The following is an 18,126-nucleotide window of genomic DNA, read 5'->3' on the forward strand; positions in this document are numbered from 1 at the left end:
GGGGCCTTGGCCACATCCCATCAGCAGGTATGGAGGGAGTTGGCTGAGACAGTTAAGGCGGCCCGGGGGCCTTCCTCTGCATCTAGCACTAATGATGGTTCTGTGTCTGTTGTTTCTTTGCACTCCCCTGAACCTTCTGTAAAACTCCCAAACACCTTCTCTAGAGAGAAGGAAAAATTCCGGGTGTTTAGGGAGGGTTGCAAGTTATTGTTTTCCATTAGATGATGAGAGTCAATAGGTGGTTATAATTATATCTTTACTGAGAGAGGGTCCCAGTCTTGGGCTTTATCTTTACCCCCAACTGCCCTGGAGAGAATGTCTGTGGATAGGATTTTTGAGGCCCTGGGGCTGATTTATGATGAACCGGACCAGGTCAGATTGGCAGAGGATACGATAATGGGTCTCTCTCAGGGAAAGCTCTCTGCTGAATTGTACTGTTCAGAATTTAGGCAATGGTTTCCGGAGGTGTCCTGGAACTACTCGGTGCTCAGGTGCCAATTCTGGAGGGGACTATCTGGCCATCTAAAGGATGCTCTGGCCCTCCATCTGCTGACCAGTTCTCTAGTGGAGGCTATGACGCAGGCTGTCTGTATGGACCGGAGACTATGGGAAGGGAGAGTCATGCAATGGAAGACTCAATTGATCCTGGTGAAGCCAGAGTTTGTGCCTCAAGCCGAACCTATGGAGGTAGGGTCCACCACCTTCAAGGAAAAGGAGAGGAGAAGGGAAACTCTGTTTCTATTGTGGGGCTCCAGGACATTGAAAGAAGGACTTCCCCTCCTGTTCTCCGACCTCTAAGATGTCGGGAAACGCCTAAGTCTGGGTAACTGTCGAGGAAGTTACCCAGACCTTCAGGTACATTTTTCCTCATTTTGTAAAGTACTGCTGAAAGTGGAACTTGGTGTGTAACCTTTTACGCTCACTTCAGCTTTTGTGGACTGTGGGTCAACTGTGAACCTGGTTGACTCAAAATTGGTGACCAAATGTAAGTTAGGGACAGTTAGGTTGAAGACTCCCATGAATGTTATTGCCATTGACTCTACCCCTTCACTAAAAATGATATCAATTTTGCATCTGAAGAGTTTGTTCTCAAGGTGGGGGCTGTACCCCAGTAGTGCATTTCATGTTTTGTCTTGGACAATCTTCTGGCGGGGCTGGTGTTGGGGTTTCCCTGGTTACAACTGCACAACCCAGTCACTGACTGGGAGTCCCCAAATATTGTAAATGGGGACCTAATTGTTCCAAAGATTGCTTTGTGTATGTATCTGTGTCATCTGGTCTGGAGGGTATTCCGGAGTACCTGAAGAACTTGGAGGATGTGTTCTCCGAAAAGGAGGCTGAGACTCTACCACCATACTGCCCATTTGATTGTACTATAGACCTGGTTCCTAATGCTAAATTGCCCAAGGCCCGTCTCTATAACCCAGGGTTGGCAAACCTCAGGACCCAGGGCCATATACGACCCTCGATGACCTTTTATTAGGCCCCGGGCAGATTCTCAGGGACCGCATTCTTAGGCAAGAAGCTGTATTTTGATTACAACCAGCTCATTAATTTCTTCTTGCTCTGTTGGCACACACACACAGTGTTCACTACTGAACACTGAAGGTCTTTCAACAAAAGATTACATCCTGAAACCAGTCCCAGAGTCAGGATGTACTTTGTGGGCGGAGTTTGTACGGCCCCCGAAGGATGGTATAAATATCCAAATGGCCCTTGGTAGAAAAAAGATTCCCCACCCCTGGTATAACCTCTCTGGTCCAGAGCGAGCTGCCATGAAGGAGTACATCTCTAAGAGTCTCCGTCAGGGACACATTCACCCCTCTGTTTCCCCTGTGACGGCAGGGATCTTTTTTGTAAAAAAAAAAGAACGGTGGTTTGCACCCATGCCTCAATTTTTGGGAGTTAAATAGAATTACTATAAGGAATAGTTATCCCACCCCACTTATCCCTGATCTCTACAATCAATGGTCTGGGGCCAAATGGTTTTCCAAGTTGAATCTCCGAGGGTCATATAACCTTATCCGGGTGCGGGAGGGGGATGAGTGGAAAACTACCTTTCTCACTTCTGAGGGACTGTTTGAGAATTTGGTGATGCACTCTGGTCTGACTAATGCAGACTAATGTGGTCCCACAAGGTTCAGTCCTTGGGCCCCTGCTCTTCTCCATTTACACCTTTGGCCTGGGACAGCTCATAGAATCTCATGGCTTTCAGTATCACCTCTATGCTGATGACACACAGATCTACATCTCTGGACCAGATATCACCTCCCTACTAACCAGAATCCCTCAATGTCTGTCCACTATTTCATCCTTCTTCTCCGCTAGATTTCTGAAACTTAACATGGACAAAACAGAATTCATCATCTTTCCCCCATCTCACGTGACCCCCCCCAACAAACCTATCCATTACAGTAAATGGCTGCCCACTCTCCCCAGTCCCACAAGCTCGCTGCCTCGGGGTTATCCTTGACGGTGATCTCTCCTTCAAACCACATATCCAAGCCCTTTCCACTTCCTGCCGACTTCAACTCAAAAATATTGCACGAATCCGTTTATTCCTCAACCAAGAATCTGCAAAAACCCTAGTCCATGCCCTCATCATCTCTCGCCTTGACTACTGCAACCTCCTGCTCTGTGGCCTCCCCTCAAACACTCTCGCATCCCTCCAATCTATTCTAAACTCTGCTGCCCGACTAATCCACCTGTCCCCCCGCTATTCTCCGGCCTCTCCCCTCTGTCAATCCCTTCACTGGCTCCCCATTGCCCAGAGACTCCAGTACAAAACCCTAACCATGACGTACAAAGCCATCCACAACCTGTCTCCTCCTTACATCTGTGACCTCATCTCCCGGTACTTTCCTACACGCAACCTCCGATCCTCACAAGATCTCCTTCTCTACTCCCCTCTTATCTCCTCTTCCCACAATCGTATACAAGATTTCTCTCGCGTATCACCCCTACTCTGGAACCCTCTACCACAACACATCAGACTCTCGCCCACCATCGAAACCTTCAAAAAGAATCTGAAGACCCACCTCTTCCGACAAGCCTACAACCTGCAGTAACCACCGATCGACCAAACCGCTACCAGCTCTACCCTCACCTACTGTATTCTCACCCATCCCTTGTAGATTGTGAGCCTTCGCGGGCAGGGTCCTCTCTCCTACTGTACCAGTTATGACTTGTATTGTTCAAGATTATTGTACTTGTTTTTATTATGTATACCCCTCCTCACTTGTAAAGCGCCATGGAATAAATGGCGCTATAACAATAAATAATAATAAATAATAATAATAATAATGTGCCTGCAGTTTTCCACAACTTCATAAACCATGTTTTCTCTGACTTTATTGGGCGTATTATGGTAGTTTATCTGGATGATATTCTAATTTACTCGCCGGATAAATAAGCTCATTTGGGTCACCTTCGTGCGGTTCTCCAGAGGCTCCGGGAGAACTCTCTCTTTGCGAAACTGGAGAAGTGCTCATTTTTTGTTCAGGAACTATCTTTTTTGGGATTCATATATATTGACCATGGAAAGGTTCAGGCCATTGTTGATTGGGTACAATCCAAAGATCTGAAAGGTCTCCAGCGTTTCTTAGGGTTCGTTAGTGCGGCGTCCAGGGCCGTATTTGCCACTAGGCACTCGAGGGCACGTGCCTAGGGCGGCGACATTGCGGGGGGCGGCACCTGAGCAAGGTTTTTTTTTTTTTTAAGTCCCAGGTCACAAACGCGACCGACCGCCCCGCCCCCCCGCCTCCGAGTCCCACCCTCCTTGAAGACGATACTCACCCTGCTCCATCGATGCCTGGTCTCAGCGTCTGTAGCGCGTCCTGAGTGAGCGGTTACGTGGTACAGTTGATTAAGGTCATGAATATGCGCATATTCATGACCTTTAATTAGCGATACCACCTGACCGCTCACTCAGGAAGAAGGCGCTGCGGCGGGACAGAGCCAGAGGGATGTCGACGCGGTGTGTGGGACAGCTGACAGGTGAGTATGGGCCCCCCTTCTAATACTCACCTCTCCTGGTTCCTGCAGCAGCTGCAGCGTCTTCACCGCTCTCTGACTCTGCGACGTCTCAGGGCAGAGGGTGCGATGACGTCATCACTGTGCGCTCAGCCTCTCTGTCCTGAGCGTTGCACTTGCAGAGCCGGAGAGACGCTGAGTGCACCGGACCTGCGCTGGGAACGGGAGAGGTGAGGATTTTACTTTTTTTTTTCTTTGTCTGACAGACCCTGGGGCAATGCTGGACACTGGGGCAATGCTGGACACTGGGGCAAATTGCTGGACACACTGGGGCAATGCTGCACACTGGGGCAGATTGGTGGACACACTGGGGCAATGCTGCACACTAGGGCAGATTGCTGGACACACTGGGGGCAATGCTGGACACACTGGGGCAGATTGCTGAACACACTGGGGGCAATGTGCTGGACACACTGGGGGCAAAGCTGGACACTGGGGGCAATGCTGGACACTGGGGCAGATTGCTGTACACACTGGGGCAGATTGCTGGACACACTGGGGGCAATATGCTGGACACACTGGGGCAGATTGCTGGACACACTGGGGGCAATGCTGCACACTGGGGCAGATTGCTGGACATACTGGGGCAGATTGCTGGACACACTGGGGGCAATATGCTGGACACACTGGGGCAGATTGCTGGACACACTGGGGGTAATATGCTGGACACACTGGGGCAGATTGCTGGACACACTGGGGGCAGTGCTGGACACACTGGGGCAGATTGCTGGACACACTGGGGGCAATATGCTGGACACACTGGGGCAGATTGCTGGACACACTGGGGGCAATGCTGCACACTGGGGCAGATTGCTGGACATACTGGGGCAGATTGCTGGACACACTGGGGGCAATATGCTGGACACACTGGGGCAGATTGCTGGACACACTGGGGGCACTGCTGGACACACTGGGGCAGATTGCTGGACACACTGGGGGCAATATGCTGGACACACTGGGGCAATATGCTTGACATACTGGGGCAGATTGCTGGACACACTGTCTGGGGGCAATGCTGGACATACTGGGGCAGATTGCTGGACACACTGGGGGTAATATGCTGGACACACTGGGGCAGATTGCCGGACACACTTGGGCAGAATGCTGGACACACTGTCCGGGGGCAATACTGGACACACTGGGGCAATATGCTGGACACACTGGGGCAGATTGCTGGACACACTGGGGCAGATTGCTGGACACACTGGGGGTAATATGCTTGACATACTGGGGCAGGTTGCTGGACACACTGGGGGCAGGACTGGAGGCATGGACAGAATGTAGATACGGGGCATGATTGGAGACACGGGGCAGAATGAAAGACATGGGGCAGGATGGATATGATAGAGACAGATGGGGCAGGATGGGGAGATCATATGGGGTAGAATGGATACTCATGAGGGCAGGATGCGAGAACATATGGCTGGAGCCATGAATGAGATAAACGGGGCCAGGATGGGGAATATTATTACCATAGGGGCTAATTAAGGGATATTATTACTGCAGTGATGTATTTATTTTATTTTTTGAGTATACTGTTTTAAATGGGGGGGCGGTCCTGTTACTGTGTAGAGTGACACTATGTCACCTTTTTTTCTTCATGTGGTGTAATGTAGAAGTTGTGAAAAATTAAGTAATGTGTTCTGCAAGCAGAGCTTGAGATAACTGTGTTATTTCCTGCAGAAACGAGTCCTGGCTGGAAGAAATGATGGCGGTCTGTGCTGGATGAAAGATGAAGGACTTCACCTAGAGACGTCACTGGTGAGTATGGAGTATCATGTGTGGCCAATGGCCATTATACAGTATTGAGCATCATGTGTGGCCCTTATACAGTATGGAGCATCATGTGTGGCCCTTATACAGTATGGAGCATCATGTGTGGCCCTTATACAGTATGGAGCATCATGTGTGGCCATTATACGGTATGGAGCACTGTGTGGCCATTATACAGTATGGAACATCATGTAGGGCCATTATACAGTATGTGGAGCCCTGCGTAGCCATTATACAGTATGGAGCACTGCGTAGCCATATTTTTGGGGGGGTTTAATTATTGTATATGAAACAGTGTGATCAGAAGTGCTAAATGGCTGTGGTTGGGACTTGGATATGGGTGTGATTAGTTGTGAAATGGGTGTGGTCAGAGGCGTGGCCTAAAATTTGCCACGGCGCACTACGTGCGCCGCAACCTTTAGACCTTTTTCCCTTCTTCAAAAGTTGGAAGGTATGGTACCGCATTTCCCAGATCACAGCAAGTGCTGCAAATCCCATAGGGAATGAACGAAACCAAACGCAGTCTTGCCGTAAGTGATCCGTTACACAGCAGATGCAGAAAAACTGCCCAATCTGCTGCAAAAGGCGACTTTCACAACAGCGATTCTTGCCAAAAGTCTATGCAGATAGTGTTATACTCACTCACCAATGGGGGAGGCAGCACTAAAAGTGCCTAGGGCAGCAGAAACTCTAAATACGGCCCTGGCGGCGCCCAAGGGTCCTGGTCATCGCAGTGGTATTGCTTTCCTCTCTGGGAGAGTGATGCTACGTTTGGAGGTAAAGAAGGATAATTGCATCCAGGTACCACAAACATGCAACATGTTCACCCTCCAGACCAGAAGGGGGAGCTCTAAGCCTGTTTTAGGTGAACTCCACTATATGAACATCCTGATCTGGAGTGAAGGGGGTCAGTTCCTGTCAGAATGACAGAGGGAAAGGAAGCAGAGGAGCTCTAAGCCTGCTTTAGGTGAACTCCCCTATAAGAACATCCTGATCTGGAGGGAAGGGGGTCAGTTCCTGTCAGAAAGACAGAGGGAAAGGAAGCAGAGGAGCAGTGTAGCCTGAAGTGCTACAGCTCCTGGGAAGAGACATTGAAAGGCAGAACTATATTGCAGCGAGCGTGCAAGGGAAGTCGAAGCAAAGGAGAGTATACCAGAGGGGGACCAGCCCTGCATAGGCTGCCTCCTTCTGAGGCGCAGAATCCTGGTAGCCGGGACACCGAGGGAGTAAGGACCTTTATGCTTTAATGAGAATATCAAAAAAGAGAAAAGTAAAAGCGCACTCACCGGTGATGAAAAAATGCGGTTTATTCACACATAATTATGTGGTGCAGGGAGGGTTGTGAACACACGCGGGCGACAGCCGTTTCGTGCTATCAAGCACTTCAACAGGTCCAATGACGGGAGGAGGTGAGCTGGGCCTCTTGAACTATCAGAGCTTTTTGGCCCCTCCCTCCTCCTTACACGTCTTAGTGGACAATTGGCCACTATCCGGAAACAAGTGAGTACAAATTTTTTTATTTTGTATTGCCCATGTGGATTTTTTTACATTGGCAAAACAATCCGCCCACTGTTTGTGCGTTTTAGAGAACATCTCAACTCAATACGCACAGGAAAAGGGGTTCCCTGTCTAATAAAACATATAAAAGAACATCATGATGGTGACGATCAGGCACTGCGTTTTGCAGGAATAGAAAAAGTTTCCTTGCCACAAAGCGGTGGTGACTTACACCGTATGTTGCTGCGCAATGAAGCTAGGTGGATCTTGCGTGCAGACGCATCCGGACCAATTGGATTCAATGAAAAAATAGATATGTCTGTTTTCTTGTAAAAGGTCCTGTTCAAGTGCGATTCATACTTCTTGTAGTTATATTTTTGCTACTTGTTATTGTTTTTAATCTTTTAAAAGTTATTTCACTGTTTTTACTCACTTGTTTCCGGATAGTGGCCAATTGTCCACTAAGACGTGTAAGGAGGAGGGAGGGGCCAAAAAGCTCTGATAGTTCAAGAGGCCCAGCTCACCTCCTCCCGTCATTGGACCTGTTGAAGTGCTTGATAGCACGAAACGGCTGTCGTCCGCGTGTGTTCACAACCCTCCCTGCACCACATAATTATGTGTGAATAAACCACATTTTTTCATCACCGGTGAGTGCGCTTTTACTTTACTCTTTTTTGATATTCTCATATGAACTGTTTTTTCTTAAAAGCGGCACCCAGGTGAAACATTTATGGTGAAAAAAGATTTTTGTTTGACAAAAAGGCTGATACGATATATCATCACATATTCCTGAGGAACGAGGGTCTAACTAATTACGGTGGTGCAGATGTGATATTTCTCCAGTTTGGATTTGTTCGGATCTTGTTTCTTCCACATCTAGCACGTCGTGTTAAGATTCCTTAATTATACCTCAGGTGGTGAAGCTACTAAGCTTTTTCAGTTTTGCTTCATTTTTTGAACCATGGAGACTGAAACCGTAGCCTTGTCAAATAGACTCCTGGCAGGGAGGGAAAATGTGAACTCATTTTTTTCGGAGTGTGAGTTACAAGAAGACATATTGTCGCTAAGCACAAAAACTTTGGAATATAAATTATTCAACATCGCAGAAAGAGAAGTAAATCTTTTTTGGACAAACAACTCTTTTCAGTCCTATATAGAATGTGGAAGGGTCCCTCGAGGCCTGAGAGTGATGAAAGAAATGTCTCAGTTCAAGGAAAATGAAATTTTCAAAAAAGAATGGGAAAAAATTCTCTTAAGATGTTCACAGGACCTTTTACAATTGGTATTGAAACAAAATATCATCAATTATGAATCCACCAAATTGGAACTCAACAAAACAATAGACGAATTAAAAACGAGATTATCAGAAACCCAATGGACTGTAATAGACAAATGATTGGACGCGAAATTGGTGCTTTTACAAAACGATATTAAACAAAGAAAGAGAGACAAATTCATCCGCGATAAAAGTGACTTTGAAAGTGGCAAAGCGTTCACTTGGAATAAAAACATTCAACCGCACAATTACCAAAAAAATCTGAGGAAAAAGTTTTTTAAAAGAGGACATACATGGAGGAAAAACCAAAATAAAAAAGATTACCTCACTACGGACTCCGACTCTAGTGCTGGGGAAGATTTAGGAGGAGCATTTGGACCATCTACTCCGGTCTCTGCCCGCTATTCAGACAATGCGTCTCTCCCTTTAGACGGAGGACACGCCGTGGAGGCAAAAGAAGGGGCAGGCAACAACGACCGAAAGAGGAAACAGGTCTCTTGGAGACCACCGCATTAGATGACAATGGGAATGCGGTTATCAATTTGACTGACTTTTCTTTAAATGAGGCACACTTGTCTGTTTTGTCAAAAGGCTTAAATTATTGCTTACCCGAAGAATTTAATATAGTGGATTTCAAAATAGATTTATACAAGGCTGTAAGAAAAATTCACCTGTTTAAATCATTTGCACAAAACACAGGGGAAAATAAAAAGCATAATACTAATCAAATTGTTTTTCCAGCGGAACAACCTTGCAAAATGGGTCCGTTAGGCTTTATGTTGCCGGATGATTCATCAGACAATATACGGCAAGATACAGAGTTGCTTTTAAGTCTCACAAATGAGCCTCTGCCAAGCCTAAATAAAAGGACGACTTCGATAATACCCTTCAGTAAAGGAGTAAAATCCACATTTGTTCCCCCAGTATCCCCTGGAAATCCAATTGATATCTTTGAGGCTCAGGTAATTAAAGATATAGAAGCCTTGATATATAATAAGTCTGCCGAAAATCTAAAACCAGCAGAACTAAAAGCCATAAAAGACATACAAAAACGCTCCGATATTGTAGTGCGCAGAGCGGATAAAGGCGGCAATACTGTTCTTTTGCAGAGAGAGTTTTATATAAAAGAAGCTTTAAAACAACTATCCGATAAAAAAACATATGAAGTATTAAAAGAAGATCCCACCTTTAACATTCAAAACTCATTGCGTTCCTTTTTGAGATTTTATGTTGAGAGAGGTACTTTGTCTAAAAAACAAGCGGAAAAACTGTTTCCAGAATTTCCTAGAAAACCGCATTGGTACCATTTACCCAAAATCCACAAATCTCTAAACCGCCGGGACGCCCGATTGTGTCCGGGGTGGGTTCAATAACGGAACCTCCATCAGCATATATAGATTGGCTTTTACGCCCCTGTTATATGATACACCTTCATATATAAAAGATACTAAAGATTTTTTAAAAGCTTTAAATGGTTTTGATTGGCAGGAAAGCTTCTCCCTAGCCTCAATAAACGTAGAAAGCCTCTACACCCGTATTCCACAAGATTTGGGAACAGAAGCTGTTCAAGAAGTCCTGAAAAGTACCCCAACAGATGAAAATACCATTTCTTTTATCTGTAAAGGCCTTATATTCATTTTGAAGAACAATACATTCAAATTTGATAATACCTGGTACAGACAGGTAGAAGGTACTGCCATGGGTACTCCTGTCTCATGTACCCTGGCTAACCTCTTCCTGTCTGTATTTGAGGAAAGATACATTTACTCTTCCAAAAATCCATACCTGAAGCACATGAAATTTTATGCCAGATTCGTGGATGACATGTTCGTGGTGTGGGACGGGAACCAGGCTTCTTTCACTCAATTCGTGGAATACCTGGAACTATCCAACACCATGAACATGAAATTCACTCACCAATTTGGAGGATCGGAATTGACATTCCTTGATGTGAATTTAAAAATAATTATGGGAAGTCTACATACAGAAGTTCATCGTAAACCATCTTCCTCTAATTCCCTGCTACACTTCAATAGCGCCCATCCACCTTATACAAAAAAAGCTTTACCCTATAGCCAATTTTTGAGGGTCAAAAGAATAAACAATAGCGCTACAGGTTTTCAAAAACAATCTCAAGAACTATATGAAAGGTTCGAAAATAGAGGCTATCCCCATTCTATTTTAAATGCGGCATTAGAACAGGCAAAAAAAGAAAATGTGAATAAAACAAGAAAAAGGACAAAAAAAGATAAAAAATGTGTTTTTTGTTTTAAATATGGGCCAATGGACACACAAATTAGAACCGCAATCAGCAAAAATTGGCAGATTCTTTGTCAGGATCCTTTCTTAAAAGAAATTACAGAAAGGGGTCCGTTATTTGCCTGCTGCCGGAGCAAAAACATAGGAGATTCTTTAGTTCGTAATCGAGTGGTTTCCCCTCGAGGTAATTGGTTACAAGCTACAGCCCCCAAAGGCAATTTTAGATGCGGACATTGCAACTTTTGTTGCTATCACCTAACAGGTACCTCTCTAAAAATTGGCCCAATAGTGCATACAGTACGAGATTTTATCTCTTGCAGAACAACACACGTGGTATATATTTTGTATTGCCCATGTGGATTTTTTTACATTGGCAAAACAATCCGCCCACTGTTTGTGCGTTTTAGAGAACATCTCAACTTAATACGCACAGGAAAAGGGGTTCCCCGTCTAATAAAACATATAAAAGAACATCATGATGGTGACGATCAGGCACTGCGTTTTGCAGGAATAGAAAAAGTTTCCTTGCCACAAAGCGGTGGTGACTTACACCGTATGTTGCTGCGCAATGAAGCTAGGTGGATCTTGCGTGCAGACGCATCCGGACCAATTGGATTCAATGAAAAAATAGATATGTCTGTTTTCTTGTAAAAGGTCCTGTTCAAGTGCGATTCATACTTCTTGTAGTTATATTTTTGCTACTTGTTATTGTTTTTAATCTTTTAAAAGTTATTTCACTGTTTGTACTCACTTGTTTCCGGATAGTGGCCAATTGTCCACTAAGACGTGTAAGGAGGAGGGAGGGGCCAAAAAGCTCTGATAGTTCAAGAGGCCCAGCTCACCTCCTTCCGTCATTGGACCTGTTGAAGTGCTTGATAGCACGAAACGGCTGTCGTCAGCGTGTGTTCACAACCCTCCCTGCACCACATAATTATGTGTGAATAAACCGCATTTTTTCATCACCGGTGAGTGCGCTTTTACTTTTCTCTTTTTTGATATTCTCATATGAACTGTTTTTTCTTAAAAGCGGCACCCAGGTGAAACATTTATGGTGAAAAAAGATTTTTGTTTGACAAAAAGGCTGATACGATATATCATCACATATTCCTGAGGAACGAGGGTCTAACTAATTACGGTGGTGCAGATGTGATATTTCTCCAGTTTGGACCTTTATGCTTTACTCCAGAGACTAGTTTAAAGAACAAGAAGTGCACTCTCGCTAGTAGTGGTGCAGACTGAACATGGAGGGATACTCCAGACTATAGTCATACAACAACAGTCGCACTCAAAGAAAGGTTTTCAGAGTTTTGATTTGACTGAAAAACGTGGTTTTCTTTATTACAAACACCAAAATAAAGGTATCACCGCAGTGTTTCAAGGTAGGTAACGTTTCGACCCACAGGGTCTTTTTCAAACCTTACTTTTGATTGTAGGAGCAGAGTGGAGGTCAAAGGTCCCTGGATGGGTGTAGGAGTCCCATTCGGGGCTATGGCAGCGAAAGTAATGGTGTCTGCGGTGGTGGTGTGGACACTGGCAGGACAGCTAATTGCAAGTTACCTGTCCGCACTTACACCCAGGAGGCACGGTGGCATCCCTCAGAGGCCGGGGCATGCTAGACTTCCTACAAACAGCCTCAAGCCACCAGTCATATGGGTTTTGTCCTATGGGGACAGAGAGAGAGGCACCACATCTGTGAGACCCTTATGTAAAGCAATAGGCAGTAAGGGACTACACCACTACAGCGCAAGGGAAGGCTATTGATTTCCACCTGGACAAGGGGACTCTTTACTTGCCTCCGGCCGGACTCTGCCTGCCCTGTGATCTGGTGCGCTGGACTGTGGATGCTGAAGTCTTCAGTAAAGGTAAAGAGACTGCAACCTTGTGTCCTCGTTCTTCTCTGCGCCTCTCACCATCCACCATCTACACACTGGGAAGCCCTGGGGGCATACTTCACCTGTGGGAAGGTATACCATCTAGCTGCCATAACATCACCCCAGCGGACCCCTTAAAGCAGCGTCGGTCACCCAGACCGAATACCACAGGTGGCGTCACGAACATAAACTCTATCCCTTTAAAGACCTTTCCCTTTTACATGGACCTCCCAGGGCCACGGACCGGGTCAGCCACCGTGACATCCTCCTGTGAACCGAAGGACCCGGTACCAAGTACCCCACGGCCCCATGGGGGCGATCCACTAATTATTATCGGAAGTTTATTAGGGGGTTCTCGCAGGTGGTAAAACCCCTCACTGAACTGACTAAAAAAGGGGCTGATATCAAGAATTGGTCAGTCTCAGCCGAAGTGGCATTCTTTTCATTAAAAAGATGTTTCATTTCCGCCCCTGTGTTGATTCAGCCAGATCCATCTGAACATTTTATTGTTGAGGTGGACGCCTCGGAAGTGGGAGTGGGGGAGGTGTTGTCCAAGGGTCCTGCCACCCTTACCAATTTAAGACCCTGTGCCTTCTTTTCTAGAAAATTTTTGCCGGCAGAAAGAAATTATGATGTTGGTAACTGGGAGTTGCTAGCCATTAAATTGGCATTCGAGGAATGGAGGCATTTTTTAGAGGGGGAGTGGTCCATCGAATCACAGTAATTACTGATCACAAGAATTTGTCCTACATTGAGTCTGCCAAAAGGTTGACTCCTAGGCAAGCTAGGTGGTCACTTTTCTTTTACGATTCCAGTTCTCTATCACCTTTTGGCCTGGCTCCAAAAATGTCAAGGCTGATGCCTTATCTCGTAGTTTGGATCCTATATCATCTCCTGAACCTCCCTCCTCCATTCTTCGACATGGTGTGGTTGTGGCTGGGGTTTCCTGGGGTTTCCATGGTACTGGAGTGGGAGATTCATGGGGCTCAGTCTCTTGCTCCGTCATCTAAGCTTGTCAATAAGCTTTTTGTGCCTGTTCAATTTTGACTCAAGGTGCTCCGGGAATTTCACAATTCGGCTCTGATTGGACATTCAGGAATCTCGGCCACCCGTAGTGCCATTGCTAGATTGCTTTGGTGGTCTTCATTGGCCTCGGATGTTGTGAAGTTTGTGTGTGCCTGTGAGGTATGTGCTCGTGCTAAAAACTCCCATAGCCGGCCGGCCGGGGAATTGGTGCCTTTGCCAATTCCAGATAGACCATGGACTCATCTGTCCATGGATTTTATCACCGATCTTCCTCCTTCTAAATGTAATAAGGTCATTTGGGTGTTAGTGGACAGATTTAGTAAGCATGCACATTTTGTGCCATTGACAGCTTTGCCCAATGCGGAAATCTTATCTAAATTGTTTGTGAAACATGTGGTACGGTTGCATGGTGTGCCTGAGAATGTTTCGGATAGGTGGGGTACAGTTTGTATCCATGTTTTGGAGGGCTTTCTGTAAAAGGTTGGGTATTTCTTTGTCCTTTTCGTCCCCCTACCATCCGGAGACAGTGGTCAGACGGAGAGGACCAATGAGTCTCTAGAACAAATTCTACGGTGTCTGACCACAGCACGGCAGGATGATTGGTGATCTTCTTCGCCTTTGGCTGAGTTTGCCTTTAACAACTGCATTAATCAGTCCATGGGCACCTCTCCTTTTTTCTGCAATATTGGGGAATTTTCTCCTTTGGATTCAGGGTGTCTGGGGGCATATCAGGCGGTTGGGGAGGTGTGGAGGGTGGCCCAGAGGAAGATTGGGGAGTGTCAGGACTCTGAACATTTTTTATTACCTTTTGTGCATTACTGCCCTTTTCCAAGATGGTGTCTTTGGTCTCATGTGCACTGTGTCTTCCTGCTATAAAACTCCACCCTAGCCTTCAGTTTGTGCTAGAGTATTCTGCCTTGCATCCACCTCCTGACCTCTGGTTACTCCCTGGCTATATACCTGCTCCTGTGAACCTGTGGGGTTATCCTGCTACTCTGCTCTGAGTTCTTGTTGCATACACCAGTTCCAGTAATCCTCCTTCATCTGCTGCTTGTGTTTACTTCCATCTGCATTTGCTGGACAAGTAAGCTGTTGCTGCTCTGCAAGAACCTGAGACTATTACCCAGGCCTCCCTGGTTGAGCTAAGATATTATTTGAACTGCCTTATAAGCATATCTATCTGTGTTTTGGACTAAGCAAGGACTTATTCGTGTCATGTATCCTCAAGAATAATTGTGCTTCATAGACTTTCTGCATGATTGCATTTTCCTCTGAAGTTTCCCATAGACTGCTAAGCTGCATTTAATATTTACTCCAAGTGTTGTGGACTTCAGCTTCTCTCTGCACCTGTTTGAATCACCGTGTGATAATATAGACTTTACCACTTATAAAACTGTGTCCTGTAGTTGTCTTGTTCCACGCAAAGAGTCTCCTGAGTTATCCCCTATAATTATTATAGGATAATCTAGCCTAAAAAAAAAAAAAAAAAAGGAAACTGCTGGAGCAATGACTGCAGAAAGCAGATTAGAGCAGGTGTTTTCCATAATTAGATCACTGCAGAAAGATGTGGAAGGTCTGCAAAAGAAGTTTGGAAGCTTTGAACACAATCAACAAGTGTTTGGACAGACTTTGCAGGACTTAAGCACCCGCATGGCAGCCCAGGAAAACAAACTTGCTGGCATAGAGTCCCAGTATGGATGGGCTTTTCAGGACATAAGCACGCAAATAGCTGCACAAGCGACTTTTCCCTCTGGGCAACCGCCACCTGCTAGCCCACCTAAGTTGCCCCGTTCAGATTTAATGGTGATCGCGACAATTTTCTTGGCTTTGTGAATCAATGTATGCTATATTTTGATGTGCATGCTGACCGTTTTCCTAATGATAGATCCAAAGTATTGTCTGTAATAATGCTGCTAACCGCACAAGCGCTCGCCTGGGCAAATCCGATGATAGAGTCTCGTGACCCACGGTTAAATAACTTGGATGATTTCTTGGCCACTATGGCATTAATGTTTGATGATCCTAATCGCCGTGCAACCGCTGAATCTGCTTTATTGTCTTTACGCCAGGCAAAACGTTCTGTTATTGAGTATGCCACTGAATTCAGGAGATTAGCAGTAGATACCAATTGGGACAGTTATGCACAATTGCCTATTTTTAAAAGGGGTCTGCCTAGTATTGTAAAAGATGAACTAGCTCGCTCTGAGTCCCCACAAGAGCTACAGACATTTATACAGCATTGTGTGCGCATTGACATTCGCCTTACTGAGCATAGGCAGGAGAAGTTTGCTGCATATAACCGTATTTCTAACTTTTCCCTTCCTTCCAAAGAGCCTGCAGGTAAAACATCTCGGGAGGTGGAGGAGGTGCCCATGCAAATTGATTCCGTTCAGAGGCGCGAGATCAATGAGCGCCGGGAGCATCGCCTTCGTGAAAGTCTATGTTTCTACTGCGGCCAGTCTGACCACTTCTTGATCAATTGTCCTAAGTGTCCTAGACGGCCTAACAAGGTGCTAGCAGCAGTAGGGGAGTATGACAACTGTGATGATGAATCTGACATCTCTGAATGTAGCCTGCCTTTAAACGCTGTATTCCATTCACTTTCTATGACTTCACCCCCCAAGGAGCTTAAGGAAAAGAACTCTCACTGTTCTCTCCCTATTAAGATCCTGTTTTCAGGACAGTGGATTTCCAGTGCAGCTATGATTGACTCTGGTGCAGGTGGCAATTTCATGGATATCGCATTTGCCAAGGAACATGGTATTGAAATTCAGCAAAGAGCCTCTCCAATTACCATCGAAACAGTGGATGGGTCACCTTTAATCTCTGGGCCTGTGGATCAGGAGACCGTACCCCTTGAAATTTTGTTGGAGCCTAATCATCAGGAGCAACTTTCTTTCTTGCTAATTTCTTCTCCTCATTTTCCTGTGATTTTAGGCATTCCTTGGTTGCATTCTCAGAACCTAATTATCAACTAGGAGACCAAGGAGGTTATCTTTCCAACAAGGAACAACTCAGCGTTAACAGAAGCTGTCCCTGAGTCCACGGCTACGGAACCACATGTACAGGTATTTTCTTTACCTCCAGCATATAAAGAGTTCTCTGACATCTGTGACAAGAAGAATGTAGATCAGCTTCCTCCACACAGGCATTATGACTGTCCCATTGAGTTGCTTCCTGGGGCAGCTATTCCTTTTGGTAACGTATACCCTTTGGCAGCACCTGAGCTTCAAGCCTTAAAGGAGTATATTGATGAAAATCTGGCCAAAGGCTTCATATGTCCTTCTTCCTCACCCGCAGGGGCACCTATCTTTTTTGTAAAGAAGAAGGATGGGACCCTGAGACCCTGTGTTGACTATCGGGAACTCAATAAGGTAACCGTACGAAACCGTTACCCTTTGCCTCTGATTCCCGAATTACTGGAAAGAGTCCGCCATGCTAAGGTGTTCTCTAAACTGGATCTTCGTGGGGCTTATAATTTGGTGAATATTCGTCCAGGGGATGAGTGGAAGACAGCATTCAGATACCGGTATGGACACTTTGAATCTCTTGTGATGCCCTTCGGGCTTTGTAACGCCCCTGCAACGTTTCAACACCTTGCTAATGACATTTTCAGAGATTTGTTGGACCAGTTTGCAGTGATCTATTTGGACGATATACTAATCTTTTCTGACTCTCTACAGAAACATGAAGAACATGTCAAAACTGTTTTAAGACTTCTGAAAGAGAACCATCTGTATATTAAGCCAGAGAAATGCGAGTTCCATCATTCTGAGATACAGTTCTTAGGTTATATCATCTCTCCCCAGGGGCTGAACATGGAATCTGGTAAGATTCAGGCTATCCTTGACTGGCCGGTACCCAAGAACGTTAAGGAGGTCCAACGTTTTATTGGTTTTGCAAATTTCTACAGACGCTTCATTCGAAATTTTTCTGATATTGTCCATCCCATTACTTCCTTGACAAAGAAGGAAAAGCCCTTTAAGTGGTCATCACAGGCTCAAGAAGCTTTTGATCGGCTTAAGATCTGTTTCACATCAGCACCGCTGTTGATACACCCAGATCCAACACTTTCTTTCATTGTGGAGGTGGACTCTTCTGATAATGCTTTGGGGGCTATTCTCTCCCAAAGAACTGGAGAGAAGGGTCTGCTACATCCTTGTGCTTTCTTTTCCCGTAGAATAACCTCAGCAGAGAAGAATTACGACGTGGGAGACAAGGAATTGCTGGCTATTATTGCGGCTTTCAAAGAATGGAGGCATCATCTGCAAGGAGCTGCACAACAGATCATAGTGCTAACTGACCATCGCAATTTAGAGTTCCTTAGATCCGCTACATGTCTTTCTCCTCGTCAGGCTCGTTGGAACTTATTTTCAAATCAATTTAACTTTG

At 45.6% G+C, this 18,126-nt stretch overlaps 1 protein-coding gene across 1 annotated transcript in view; it reads right to left on the reverse strand.

Annotated features, from left to right (window-relative positions):
- Positions 1–18,126, reverse strand: part of LOC143775485 (transient receptor potential cation channel subfamily M member 7-like) — a 211,044-nt gene that overhangs the window by 71,333 nt on the left and 121,585 nt on the right. The window lies entirely within an intron of this gene.

Source organism: Ranitomeya variabilis, chromosome 5 (genome assembly GCF_051348905.1).
Source record: "Ranitomeya variabilis isolate aRanVar5 chromosome 5, aRanVar5.hap1, whole genome shotgun sequence".
In the NCBI taxonomy this organism is placed as follows: domain Eukaryota; kingdom Metazoa; phylum Chordata; class Amphibia; order Anura; family Dendrobatidae; genus Ranitomeya; species Ranitomeya variabilis.